The sequence below is a fragment of the Schistocerca piceifrons genome, chromosome 3 (genome assembly GCF_021461385.2).
Source record: "Schistocerca piceifrons isolate TAMUIC-IGC-003096 chromosome 3, iqSchPice1.1, whole genome shotgun sequence".
NCBI classification, from domain to species: Eukaryota; Metazoa; Arthropoda; class Insecta; order Orthoptera; family Acrididae; genus Schistocerca; species Schistocerca piceifrons.
In genome coordinates this window covers 612,674,829-612,688,611 of record NC_060140.1, presented here as the reverse complement: position 1 = coordinate 612,688,611, position 13,783 = coordinate 612,674,829, and positions in this window count along the sequence as shown.

The following is a 13,783-nucleotide window of genomic DNA, read 5'->3' as shown; positions in this document are numbered from 1 at the left end:
GAGGGTCGTCGCATCGCGTCAATGCAGAGCCTGATGGTGGACCCACCATGACTATGCAGAGGGTCGTCGCATCGCGCCAATGCAAAGCCAGATGGTGGACCCACCGTGTCTATGCAGAGGGTCGTCGCATCGCGCCAATGCAGTGCCAGATGGTGGACCCAACGTGTCTATGCAGAGGGTCGTCGCATCGCGCCAATGCGCAGACAGATTGTGGACCCACCGTGTCTATGCAGAGGGTCGTCGCATCGTTCCAATGCAAAGCCAGATGGTGGACCCACCGAGTCTGTGCAGAGTGTCGTCGCATCGCGCCAATGCAGAGCCAGATGGTGGATCCACCATCTCTATGCAGAGGGACGTCGCATCGCGCCAATGCAGAGCCAGATGGTGGAACCACCGTGTCTATGCAGAGGGTCCTCGCATCGCGCCAATGCAGAGCCAGATGGTGGACCCACCGTGTCTATGCAGAGGGTCGTCGCATCGCGTCAATGCAGAGCCTGATAATGGACCCACCATGACTATGCAGAGGGTCGTCGCATCGCGCCAATGCAAAGCCTGATGGTGGACCCACCGTGTCTATGCAGAGGGTCGTCGCATCGCGCCAATGCAGTGCCAGATGGTGGACCCAACGTGTCTATGCAGAGGGTCGTCGCATCGCGACAATGCACAGCCAGATGGTGGACCCACCATGTCTATGCAGAGGGTCGTCGCATCGCTCCAATGCACAGCCAGATGGTGGATCCACCATGTCTATGCAGAGGGTCGTCGCATCGCGCCAATGGACAGCCAGATGGTGGACCCACCGTGTCTATAGAGAGGGTCGTCGCATCGCATCAGTGCACAGCCAGATGGTGGACCCACCATGTCTATGCAGAGGGTCGTTGCATCGCGCCAATGCAGAGCCAGATGGTGGACCCACCATGTCTATGCGGAGGGTCGTCGCATCGCGCCAATGCAGCGCCACATGGTGGACCCACCATGTCTATGCAGAAGGTCGCCGCATCGCGCCAATGCACAGCCAGATGGTGGACCCACCGTGTCTATGGAGAGGGTCGTCGCATCGCGCCTATGCAGAGCCAGATGGTGGACCCACCATGTCTATACAGAGGGTCGTCGCATCGCGCCAATGTACAGCCAGATGGTGGACTCACCGTGTCTATGCAGAGGGTCGTCGCATCGCGCCAATGCAGAGCTAGATGGTGGACCCACCGTGTCTATGTAGAGGGTCGTCGCATCGCGCCAATGCAGAGCCAGATGGTGGACCCACCATGTCTATGCAGAGGGTCGTCGCATCGCGCCAATGCACAGCCAGATGGTGGACCCACCGTCTCTATGCAGAGGGTCGTCGCATCGCGCCAATGCAGAGCCAGATGGTGGACCCACCATTCTATGCAGAGGGTAGTCGAATCACGCCAATGCAGAGCCAGATGGTGGATCGACCGTGTCTATGCAGGGGGTCGTCGCATCGCGCCAATGCAGAGCCTGATGGTGGACCCACCATGTCTATGCAGAGGGTCGTCGCATCGCGCCAATGCGCAGACAGATTGTGGACCCACCTTGTCTATGCAGAGGGTCGTCGCATCGTTCCAATGCAAAGCCAGATGGTGGACCCACCGAGTCTGTGCAGAGTGTCGTCGCATCGCGCCAATGCAGAGCCAGATGGTGGTTCCACCATCTCTATGCAGAGGGACGTCGCATCGCGCCAATGCAGTGCCAGATGGTGGACCCACCGTGTCTATGCAGAGGGTCGTCGCATCGCGCCAATGCAGAGCCAGATGGTGCACCCACCATGTCTATGCAGAGGGTCGTCGCATCGCGCCAATGCAGAGCCAGATGGTGGACCCACCATGTCTATGCTGAGGGTCGTCGCATCGCGCCAATGAACAGCCAGATGGTGGACCCACTGTGTCTATGCACATAGTCGTCGCATCGTGGCAATGCAGAGCCAGATGGTGGACCCACCATGTCTACGAATAGGGTCGTCGCATCGCGCCAATGCACAGCCAAATGGTGGACCCACCGTGTCTATGCAGAGGGTCGTCCCATTGTGCCAATGCAGAGCCAGATGGTGGACCCACCGTGTCTATGCAGAGGGTCGTCCCATCGCGCCAATGCAGAGCCAGATTGTGGACCCACCATGTCTATGCAGAAGGTCGCCGCATCGCGCCAATGCACAGCCAGATGGTGGACCCACCGTATGTATGCAGAGGGTCGTCACATAGCGCCAATGCAGAGCCAGATGGTGGACCCACCATGTCTATGCAGAGGGTCGTCGAATCGCGCCAAATCAGAGCCAGATGGTGGATCCGCCATGTCTACGCAGAGGGTCGTCGCATCGCGCCAATGCAGAGCCAGATGGTGGACCCACCGTGTCTATGCAGAGGGTCGAGCATCGCGCCATGCAGAGCCAGATGGTGGACCCACCATGTCTATGCAGAGAGTCGTCGCATCGCGCCAATGCACAGCCAGATGGTGGACCCACCGTGTCTATGCAGACGGTCGTCGCATCGCGCCAATGCAGAGCCAGATGGTGGACCCACCATGTCTATGCTGAGGGTCGTCGGATCGCGCCAATTCAGAGCCAGATGGTGTACCCACCGTGTCTATGCAGAGGGTCGTCGCATCGCGCCAATGCAGAGCCAGATGGTGGACCCACCGTGTCTATGCAGAGGGTCGTCGCATCGCGCCAATGCAGAGCCAGATCGGCGGACCCACCATGTCTATGCAGAGGGTCGTCGCATCGCGCCAATGCAGAGCCAGATGGTGGACCCACCACGTCTATGCAGAAGGTCGCCGCATCGCGCCAATGCACAGCCAGATGGTGGACCCACCGTGTCTATGCAGAGGGTCGTCGCATCGCGCCAATGCAGAGCCAGATGGTGGACCCACCATGTCTATACAGAGGGTCGTCGCATCGCGCCAATGCTCAGCCAGATGGTGGACCCACCGTGTCTATGCAGAGGGTCGTCGCATCGCGCCAATGCAGAGCCAGATGGTGGACCCACCGTGTCTATGCAGAGGGTCGTCGCATCGCGCCAATGCAGAGCCAGATGGTGGACCCACCATGTCTATGCAGAGGGTCATCGCATCGCGCCAATGCAGAGCCAGATGGTGGACCCACCGTGCCTATGCAGAGGGTCGTCGCATTGCGCTTGTGCAGAGCCAGATGGTGGACCCACCGTGTCTATGCAGAGGGTTGTCGCATCGCGCCAATGCAGAGCCAGATGGTGGACCTACCATGTCTATGCAGAGGGTCGTCGCATCGTGCCAATGCAGAGCCAGATGGTGGACCCACCGTGTCTATGCAGAGGGTCGTCGCGTCGCGCCAATGCAGAGCCTGATAGTCGGCCCACCATGTCTATGCAGAGTGTCGTCACATCGCGCCAATGCACAGCCAGATGGTGGACCCACCGTGTCTATGCAGAGGGTCGTCGCATCGCGCCAATGCAGAGCCAGATGGTGGACCCACCATGTCTATGCAGAGGGTCGTCGCATCGCGCCAATGCAGAGCCAGATGGTGGACCCACCGTGCCTATGCAGAGGGTCGTCGCATTGCGCTTGTGCAGAGCCAGATGGTGGACCCACCATGTCTATGCAGAGGGTCGTCGCATCGCGCCAATGCACAGCCAGATGGTGGACCCACCGTGTCTATGCAGAGAGTCGTCGCATCGCGCCAATGCAGAGCCAGATGGTGGTCCCACCATGCCTATGCAGAGGGTCGTCGCATTGCGCCAATGCAGAGCTAGATGGTGGATCCACTGTGTCTATGCAAAGGGTCGTCGCATCGCGCCAATGCAGAGCCAGATGGTGGACCCACCGTGTCTATGCAGAGGGTTGTCGCATCGCGCCAATGCAGAGCCAGATGGTGGACCTACCATGTCTACGCAGAGGGTCATCGCATCGTGCCAATGCAGAGCCAGATGGTGGACCCACCGTGTCTATGCAGAGGGTCGTTGCATCGTGCCAGTGCAGAGCCAGATGGTGGACCCACCATGTCTATGCAGAGGGTCGTCGCATCGCGCCAATGGAGAGCCAGATGGTGGACCCACCATGTCTATGCAGAGGGTCGTCGCATCGCGCCAATGCAGAGCCAAATGGTGGACCCACCGTGTCTATGCAGAGGGTCATCTCTTCACGCCAATACAGAGCCAACATCGCATCGCACGTTTTGGAATTGGAGGTTGGCAGCTACAGGGTGGACGCATCTTGGCTACGCAGTGGGTTGCCCCAATGTGACAACACATTGCATCATTCCGTCACAGAATTAGAGGGTTGCAGGCACAGGTTGGACGCACTGCATCTATGCAAAGGGTCGTCGCTTTGCGCCAATGCAGAGCCAGAGGGTGGCCGCACCACATCTACACAGACGGTCGTCGCATCGCGCACCGCAGAGCGAGGATCTCATTGCGCAATCACGAAAGCCGAGTGTCGCAGCCAGAGGGTGGGTGCAGCGCATCTATGCAGAGGGTCGTCGAATCGCACCAATGCAGAACCAGAGGGTGGACACACTGCGTGTAAGCAGAGGGTTGTCGCATCGCGCCATCGCAGAGTGAGCGTTGCATCGCGCCGTCGCAGAATCGGAGGGTCGCAGCCAGAGGGTGGTCGCACCGCGTCTATGCAGAGGGTCTTCACATTGAGCCAAAGCAATGCCAGAGTGTGGACACACCGTGTCTACACAGAGGATCGTCACATCGTGCCAACGCATAGCCAGTGTCGCATCGCGCAGTTGGGGATTCGGTGGTTCCCGGCCAGTGGGTGACGCATCGCATCTATGAAGGAGGTCATCATATCGCTCAACACAGAGCCAGCATCGCATCGCGATTCATGGAATCAATGGGTCGCAGCCAGAGGGTGGATGCACGACATCTATGCGAAGGGTGCTCGCATCGGCCCAATGCAGAGCCAGAGTGTGGATGCACCGCGTCTACAAAGGGATCGTCACGTCATGGTAACGCAGAGCCAGATGGTGCACCCATCGTGTCTATGCACAGGGTCGTCGCATTGCACCAACACAGAGCCAGAGGATGGGCGTACTGCGTATATGCAGAGGGATGTAGCATCGCGCCAACGGCGAGCAGCATCGCATAGCTCCATTGGGGAATCGGATGATCACAGCCAGAGGGTGGACGCACCGCGTCTACGCAGAGGATCGTCGCATCGCGCCCTTGCAGAGCCATAGGTTGGACACACAATGTGTATGCAGAGGGTCGTCACATCACGCCAATGCATAGCCAGATTGCGGATGCACCGCATCTATGCAGATGGTCGTCGCATCGCACCAATGCTGTGCCAGCGTCTCATCGCACGTCGCGGGATTGGGGGGTCGCAGCCAGAGGGTGGAAACATTGTGTCTATGCAGAGGGTCGTTGCATCGCTCTAATTCTGAGCCACGTGGTGGGCGCACTGTGTCTTAGCCCAGGGTCGTCGCATCGTGCCAACACAGAGCGAGTGTAGCATTGCCCCATCGCTGAATCGGAGGGTCGCAGCCAGAGGGTGGACTTACAGCGTGTATGGAGAGGGTCATCGCATTGCGCCAATGCAGAGCCAGAGGGTGGAAGCATCGCGACTGTGCAGAGGGTCGTTGCATCACTCTAATGCTGAGCCAGAGGGTGGGTGCACTGCGTCTTTGCAGAGGGTCGTCGCATCGCGCCAACACAGATCAAGCATAGGATTGCGCCATCGCTGAATCGGAGGGTCTCAGCCAGAGGGTGGACTTACCACGTCTATGGAGAGGGTAATCGCATTGCGCCAATTCAGAGCCAGTGGGTGGAAGCATCGCGTCTGTGCAGAGGGTCGTTGCATCGCTCTAATGCTGAGCCAGAGGGTGGACGCATCGCGTCTACACAGAGGGTCGTCGCATCACGCCAATGCATTGCCAGATGGCGGATACACCGCATCTATGCAGATGGTCGTCGCATCGCACCAATGCTGTGCCAGCGTCTCATCGCGCGTCGCGGGATTGGGGGGTCGCAGCCAGAGGGTGGAAACATCCCGTCTATGCAGAGGGTCGTTGCATCGCTCTAATGCTGAGCCAGAGTGTGGGCGCACTGCGTCTTAGCAGAGGGTCGTCGCATCGCGCCAACACAGAGCGAGCGTAGCATTGCGCCATCGCTGAATCGGTGGGTCGCAGCCAGAGGGTGGACTTATCGCGTCTACGGAGAGGGTCATCGCATTGTGGCAATGCAGAGCCAGAGGGTGGAAGCATCGCGTCTGTGCAGAGGGTCGTTGCATCGCTCTAATGCTGAGCCAGAAGGTGCGCGCACTGCGTCTTAGCAGAGGGTCGTCGCATCACGCCAACACTGAGTGAGCATCGTATCGCGGCGCCGCGGAGTCGGATGGTCGCAGGGCCGCGCCTCCGCAGCAGCTGACCCATCTCGCGCCGCATTCATTGGGGGCCGGTCCACGCACTGCCTTCGAGAGCGCCGAGTTCGCCGTACAAGCCACAAGAACCTAGGATAGTGAAAATGGGAAACGCTGATGTAGTAGACTCAGGTGGGGGTATGCAAGTAAAGCCCAGTGGGAACAGAATATATGTAAGTTATAGTGAGGCCACCAAGTTAGTGCCTCATAAATTTGAGGGGGACAGGGAAAAACTGTCCTAATTCATCGATAATTGTGACAAAGCTTACAACTTAAAATGGTTCAAATGGGTCTGAGCGCTATGGGAGTTAACAGCTGAGGTCATCAGTCCCCTAGAACTTAGAACTACCTAAACCTAACTAACCTATGGACATCACACACACCCATGCCCGAGGCATTATTCGAACCTGCGACCGTAGCGGTCGCACGGTTCCAGTATGAAGCGCCTAGAACCGCGTGACCACAGCGGCCGGCTACTTACAGCTTAGTAGATCGTAATTATAAGCAAGTATTTTTAAAGTTTATTATTGGCCAGATAACAGGCTCCGCCCGCAGTAATCTATTACTTAGAGATCACACAGAAACTTGGTCTGACGTGAGGGCAATTTTGTTAGAAAATTGCGAGAATAAACGTACTATTGACTACTATGCCCTCACCATGTTCAGTAGTAGGCAAGAAAAAGGGGAAAGTGTGGCTCAATGTGGCTCTCACGTGGACTCCACGCAATTCCATTCTCGAGAAGCAGTAAAGAGGGTCATGGAGGACGAAGAAATTATGGGACGCATTGTGTTGATGGAGAAGTTAGGACGGGCCGTATTTATACAAGGGTTATATGATGAGCGGATAAAGGCAGTAATACGGGCCCAGGGTGAACGGTTCATCCTGTCCGAAGCTATTGATTTATCAGTTACCGAGGAGTGTGCAATAAACTCGGAAAGAGATAAGCTCCGCGTAGCAAATGTAGCTCGGCCGGAGGAAAGAAGTAGGGCGAAATGTTTTAACTGCGGGGAAGAGGGGCACATGTCGCGTGAGTGGAGAAAATAAGCATAATGTCCGGAAGACAAACACGGTAAAGGAGGTTCCCCAAAAGGCAGAACGTAGTAGGCTGCCCATAAAAGAAATCGATGTTCGTGAATTCAGAGGGACTGGAGCGCGGGCACAGTGTCCCCCACCAGTACAATGTACGGCATGTAATCTGACGTGGCACTTGCCCCCGTGCACTAAAGCCTAGCCAGTGACATGTTTCACGTGTCACCGAACCGGACACTATGCTCGTTACTGTCGCGAAAGTAAGTAGGCTAACATAGGTAGGAAAAATGTGGAGGGAAACGAGTAGCGGGCGTAATGCCGCAGTTCTATTACGCTGCGTCAGGAATCATAAGAGCTGCTGACTGCACGGGGAAAAATGATTACATATGCGTACAGAGCAAGGATGTAAAAGGCTCTGAAACAAAGTTATTGATAGATAGTGGTGCCCATATTAACCTTATACAGTCCAAGTTTCTGAAGGAACACGTGAGGTGGGATCCTAGCAGGGCGCTAACGATAAAAAGTATCGTAAACGAAGAGGTCAGGACAGAGGGTCCTGTGGCAATACGTTTAAGCAACGATGAGGGAAGCAACTGGGTCACGCAGTTCCAAGTAGTGAATGAGACTATTGATTTGCCATTTGATGGGTTACTGGGACGGGAGTTCCTGGACAAAAATAAAGTCGTGTTGGATTATGGCCATAGAAGAATGCAGGTACGAGGCGAATGGATAGAGTTGCGGGAAGAATGCGAAGAAGCAACCGCCAATAGATTAATTGCACAAGACGATAGAAACGGGAAGACTCTACGAGCGAGTTACGCATCTGTGACGAAGTTTGCAAACATACCGGCCAAGGTCGCCGCGCGCACAGAAACAGTCGCCGCAACGCAACCGGACGATAGAGGCCCATCCCGCGTAGATAACGAGGGTATTGGTCAAGACAAATACACGGCGAGGGGCGGCAGCCGGTCGCCGCCTGCGCCGACCCAAGATGGTTGTACGGAACCAAAGTAAAATCAAACTAAGCGAAGTAAACGGCCACCCCGAAGAGCGAAGAATCAATGTAACGTCACGACGAGTAGGAGTGACATGGCTCCAGCCCCGGAGGACTCGGAAGAAATAAGAATCGGGCCGCGAGAAGACAGATTTATAAAAGTTCGCGTGACACGAAAACTAGGGAATGAAGCGGTAATTCCGAAACAAGAGATTAGACCAGGGGTCTATATATACCAGAAGCCATGGTGACTGTCCGGGACGGGATGTGCATAACAAGTGTGATGAATACCAGGGAACAAGAGGTCCGTTTTATCGCGCCGGAGGTAGCGGAACGAATACGCCACCAAGCAGTTGTAAAATCCGACGTGTACCGCAGGGAAAGAAAGACGGGAGAAAACCGCGGCAGAGTTTGTTGAAAGAAAACATGCGTATAGAGCACTTAAACCAAGAAGAGCAAGAAGCCATACAGGAGTTGTGTTTGGCGTACAATGATGTCTTTCATTTACCGGGAGACGTGCTCACCAACACCACTGTAGAGAAGCACCAGATTCCATTAGTACCTGAAGCAGAAGGGAGAGTCATAAATCGGAAGCCTTAACGAATCCCCCAAGCACAACAGGAAGCACTGGAAAAGGAAATAGATGGCATGCTGGATGACGGCATAATATCGCCGAGTGCCAGTCCATTTAACTTCCCTCTGTTGTTACTATCGAAGAAGCTTGATGCCAGCAGCACACAATAATGGGGAGTGGTTGTCGATTATCGGAAATTAAATGATGTGTCGTTGAATATGATCTTCCCCCTGCCCAGAATTGATGAAATACTGGATAGCCTAGGGATGGCAAAGTATTTCTCAACGCTAGATTTCGCGAAAGGGTATTATCAAGTCCTGATAGACGAACGGGTTCGAGAAAAGACGGCCTTTAGCACACCTACAGGGCATTACGAATACAATAGGATAGCGATGGGCCTGAAGACGGCCCCATCCACATTTCAACGGTTAATGAATGCCGTACTAACGGGTGTACAGGGAAATAAAGTGTTCATTTACCTAGACGATATTGTCGTCGTGGGTGCGTCACTTGAGGACCATAATGCGCTACTTAAGGAAATATTTGGTCGCTTACGAAAAGCAAACCTAAAATTGCAAGTCGACAAATGTGAATTCCTAAGGACAGAAGTTAAGTTTTTGGGGCATGTTTTGACGGCGGAAGGTCTGAAGCCCTATCCCACTAAAGTAGCAGCAATAGAAAAGTATCAGCGACCAAGGACAACCGCAGACTTAAAAGGTTATCTGGGTATGATCGGGTACTACCGAAGATTTTGGAGCAACTTTAGCAAAATTGCAAAACCTCTGCACGAACTATTAAAGAAAGGAGTTCGTATGTTTGGGTGGAAGCGCAGGAAGAGGCGTTTCAAACATTGAAAGAGAAGTTAACCAAGCCACCGATACTACAGTATCCAGACTTCACTAAAGAGTATTTGTTCACGACTGACGCCAGTAAGTACGCATTAGGGGCATATTTGAGTCAAGGTCCAATGGGAAAGGATTTACCAATTGCATACTTATCACTTACTCTCAACAAGGCAGAGTTGAATTACATTATCTCTTTGGCAGGAAGTTCAAGATACTCACGGCCCATAAACCACTGATGTGGTTAGGTAGCACTACAGATCCATCGTCGAGATTAATGAAGCTTCGATTAAAACTGGAAGAATACGTTTACCAAATCATATATAAGGAAGGAAAGCAAAATCGCGTGGCGGACGCGCTGTCACGCATTCGGAGTGTGCAAGAGGGCGACAAACTACCACAGCACGTTACAAAGAGGGGCACAAACGAGACTGACAGGCACGAAGATTAGCAAAGGGACGCAGCTACCAAGGCCGCAGTCAAGGACTCTAGTAGCGACGAGATAACGGAGACACAGTTGACAGCTGAGATAGCAGCCCCCGAAGAGACAGCTGACGCGACCGAGATAAGTGGAGGCAGTAACACATCCCAGTTAAACAAAGATGATGTTCTGAGTGCAGAGAATAAATTAGAAATTCTAAAACAGATGGACATATCTCCCATAGGAGGCCATCAAGGAATGGGGACAACTTATGAGCGTGTAAAACAGTACTATACATGGCCGGGTATGAAAGCTGACATAGAGAAGTTCGTAAGGACATGCGGAAGTTGCCCAAAGAACAAGATCACACAAGCTAAGATTAATCAACCACAAGAGCTAACTCCGACCCCGGAATTTGTATTTGAGCGCTGTGATGGTGATATAGTAGGTCCATTACCCATTACCCAGTTCGGGCACAGATATATTTTGACTTTTCAAGTCTCTCTCACGGAGTTTGTAATAGCTGAACCAATAGCTCGGCAAGATGCGGATACGGTTGCACGAAAATTGGTGGAAAGCATTATTTTAAAATTTGGGATCCCGACGGGTCTGTTGAGCGACATGGGAAGCAGTTTCATAGGAGATACTATGAAACGAGTCTGCATGTTACCGAGAATAGAGAAAATACAAACGACAGCGTACCATCCGCAGTCCAATGGAGCCCTATAACGTACACACCGTACCCTGACGGAGATGCTGCGACACTATGTGAACCGGGACCAGACAGATTGGGACGGATGGGTTGCATTCGCATGTTTTGTGTACAATACTACTCCTCATAGTACCACGTGATACACACCTTTCGAATTGTTCTTCGGCAGGAAGTGCAATTTGCAGGGATGGCTACAAAAGAAACCAGCATACGTAATCTACAATTATGACGATTACGTGACAGAGATTCGACAGCGACTACAATTATTACACTAAGATACCCGTGAGGCAACACAAGTGAGCAGAGAGAGAAATAAGAATAACTACGACAAAACACAAAACCCCAGGGAATTTAGAAGGAATGATCGCGTATTGCTGTATGACGAGAGCGTGCGTCGGGGACGATCGAAGAAATTAGATAGTCAATGGCGAGGGCCATTTACTGTGGTTGATGTGCAAGGACCTAACGTAGTAATTAGGTTAAAAGGAAAGAAATGTATAAAAGTGCATGCTAATATGTTGAAGGAATTTTACTGAGCGGAAATGTGGACATTCTGTTAGAAGACGTGATGTAAAAGGAAGAACGACCGCAGGCGATAAATTAGGAGAGACCCAGAAGAGTGACAAGTACGTTTCTATTACAGATGTCAAGGATGAAGGCACTGTGGGCGACAGCGATAGTCGGGAGTATCTTGCAAATCAGCCTCGCGGGACGAGAAGCGCCACCGCAAGATGTACGACTGCAAAAATTCCAGTCAGCGCCGGGAATTTACTACGACATCCAGGGCAGCGTGAATTTGTACAGCACTACATGGAGAGTGCTGAGCTATTTTAACCTCAAGGAACTGCACGACAAATTTGAGGACACACAAGTGGTTGCTAGTAGAGCGGTAACACATTGCATGGGTAAGATGAATCAGGCAAAGTTAAGCACCGGAGAGTGCGAGAATGTACAGCAAACCGTGAAAAGGCATTTGAGTAAAATTTATAGTTCGAAAGAGTTGACTGATCAATTGGCTAGGCATGAACGACCGAGGATCAACAGAGGAATATTAAATTTTATAAGGGAGGCAAGGAAGGTATTGTTGGCACGTTAGACGAAGATGATGCGGCGTTCTTCAAAACCAAAATGACGTACTCTAGGAGCAGCAGAGAGAGCTATTACGATTGTCCAAAGAGCAAGTAACCTTTGTGAGAGCGTCACTGACAGGGGTGAATCAATCACTTAACGCGGTAACTAAGAATACTCAGATAATCGCAGACGGAATAAGAGAACTAAGTATACATGTAGACGATTATGAGAATAGCACTAATAGGAAGGTACAACATGCCCTGATTCTCTTCACTATTACAGAGCGAAACCCTCTACTGCCCACCGTGACTCTGAAGTCACGTCAAATTTTATCGTTATATTGCGCATTAGGATCGTTATTTCTTTCTTGACCAGTGTGACTTGAGTGTTACAATATGGCTGCTTTATATTTAGGTTGTTTGCACTGGCACCAGAATAATATTGTCTTTGGTAGGTAGCATTGAATGTTGGACTGCAGTCATTTGTCGTCTTCCTGTGCTGGTGCAAGTTTAGCTATTATTTACAGTGATGCTATTGTGATTTTTCAAGGAACAAAAATACTTAGTTAGAAATGTAAGTATCATTCTTCATTATAAACACTGCATTTCATGTAACTATAAATATTGCATGTGCTATGAGCGAATTTGGATTCGTTTCTCTGAAGTCACGTTGGGCAATAATGGAATCATAACCCCACTTTGTTACAGAGTCATGGAGCCCAATAAGTTTTATGGAAAACGTAAGAAAGGTGAAGAATATTCCTGGGTATGAATCAAAAGATTCTGTCTTAGATTCAGATAGTGAGGATGATATTGAGATACTAGAAAAGCGTCAATGTGACATAATTATAGGCGAGAGTGATAATGATAGTGCAGAGGACGGTGATAATGCTGTACTTGTGAATAATGAAAGTGATAACGAGAATGTTAGTGATGAATTTCAAGTCAATTATGGTTGGAGACGGTCTAGCAATCGTATTATTCGTCCTGTTCAACCATGGAAGTGTCGTCTCCCTTGTGCACCGGAAGAACCTCATCTACTTTAGGCAGTTGTTAGACTATAAAATTGTGGAAAATGCTGTAGATCAAACCAACTTATATGCAATACAGAAAGACATTTCTAAACCAATAAACATTGATAAAAATGAGATTGAACAATTTTTTGGTTGTTGTATGTACATGTCCATTTATGGACTTCCATCGTCTCGTGAAAAACTACTACTCGGATTCCAGCTGTTGCTGATGTAATGAGCCGCAATAGGTGGGAGCAGCTAAAATTAGGACTCCATTTCAATGATAACGAAACTATAGATCAAGCTGACACATTGTACAAGATCAGACCCTTTCTGGAGCCATTGGTTGAAAATTTTCGAAGAATTCCCATGAGTGAAAAATTGTCAGTGGATGAACAGATGATTCCTTTCAAGGGAAGACACACCTTGAAGAATTATGTCAAAAATAAAGCTAAAAAATGGGGTTACAAAGCATTTGTCTTGTGTGATTCACATGGAATTGCACACAATTTAGAGATATATTCAGGGAAAGTGAAACATGACCCATCTTTACCTGATGTAGGTGTGAGTGGAAATGTTGTTCTCAGATTGGCTTCTGTAATACCTAGACACATGTTTCACAAACTGTATTTTGATAATTGGTTCACAGGAGTTCGGTTAGAAGTTGAACTAGAAAAGATGGGTATTCAGTCTTTAGGAACTGTGAGACCTAATCGGCTCAAAGGCTGTATGTTCACTTCTGACAAAGTCATGAAAAAGAAGGGTCGAGG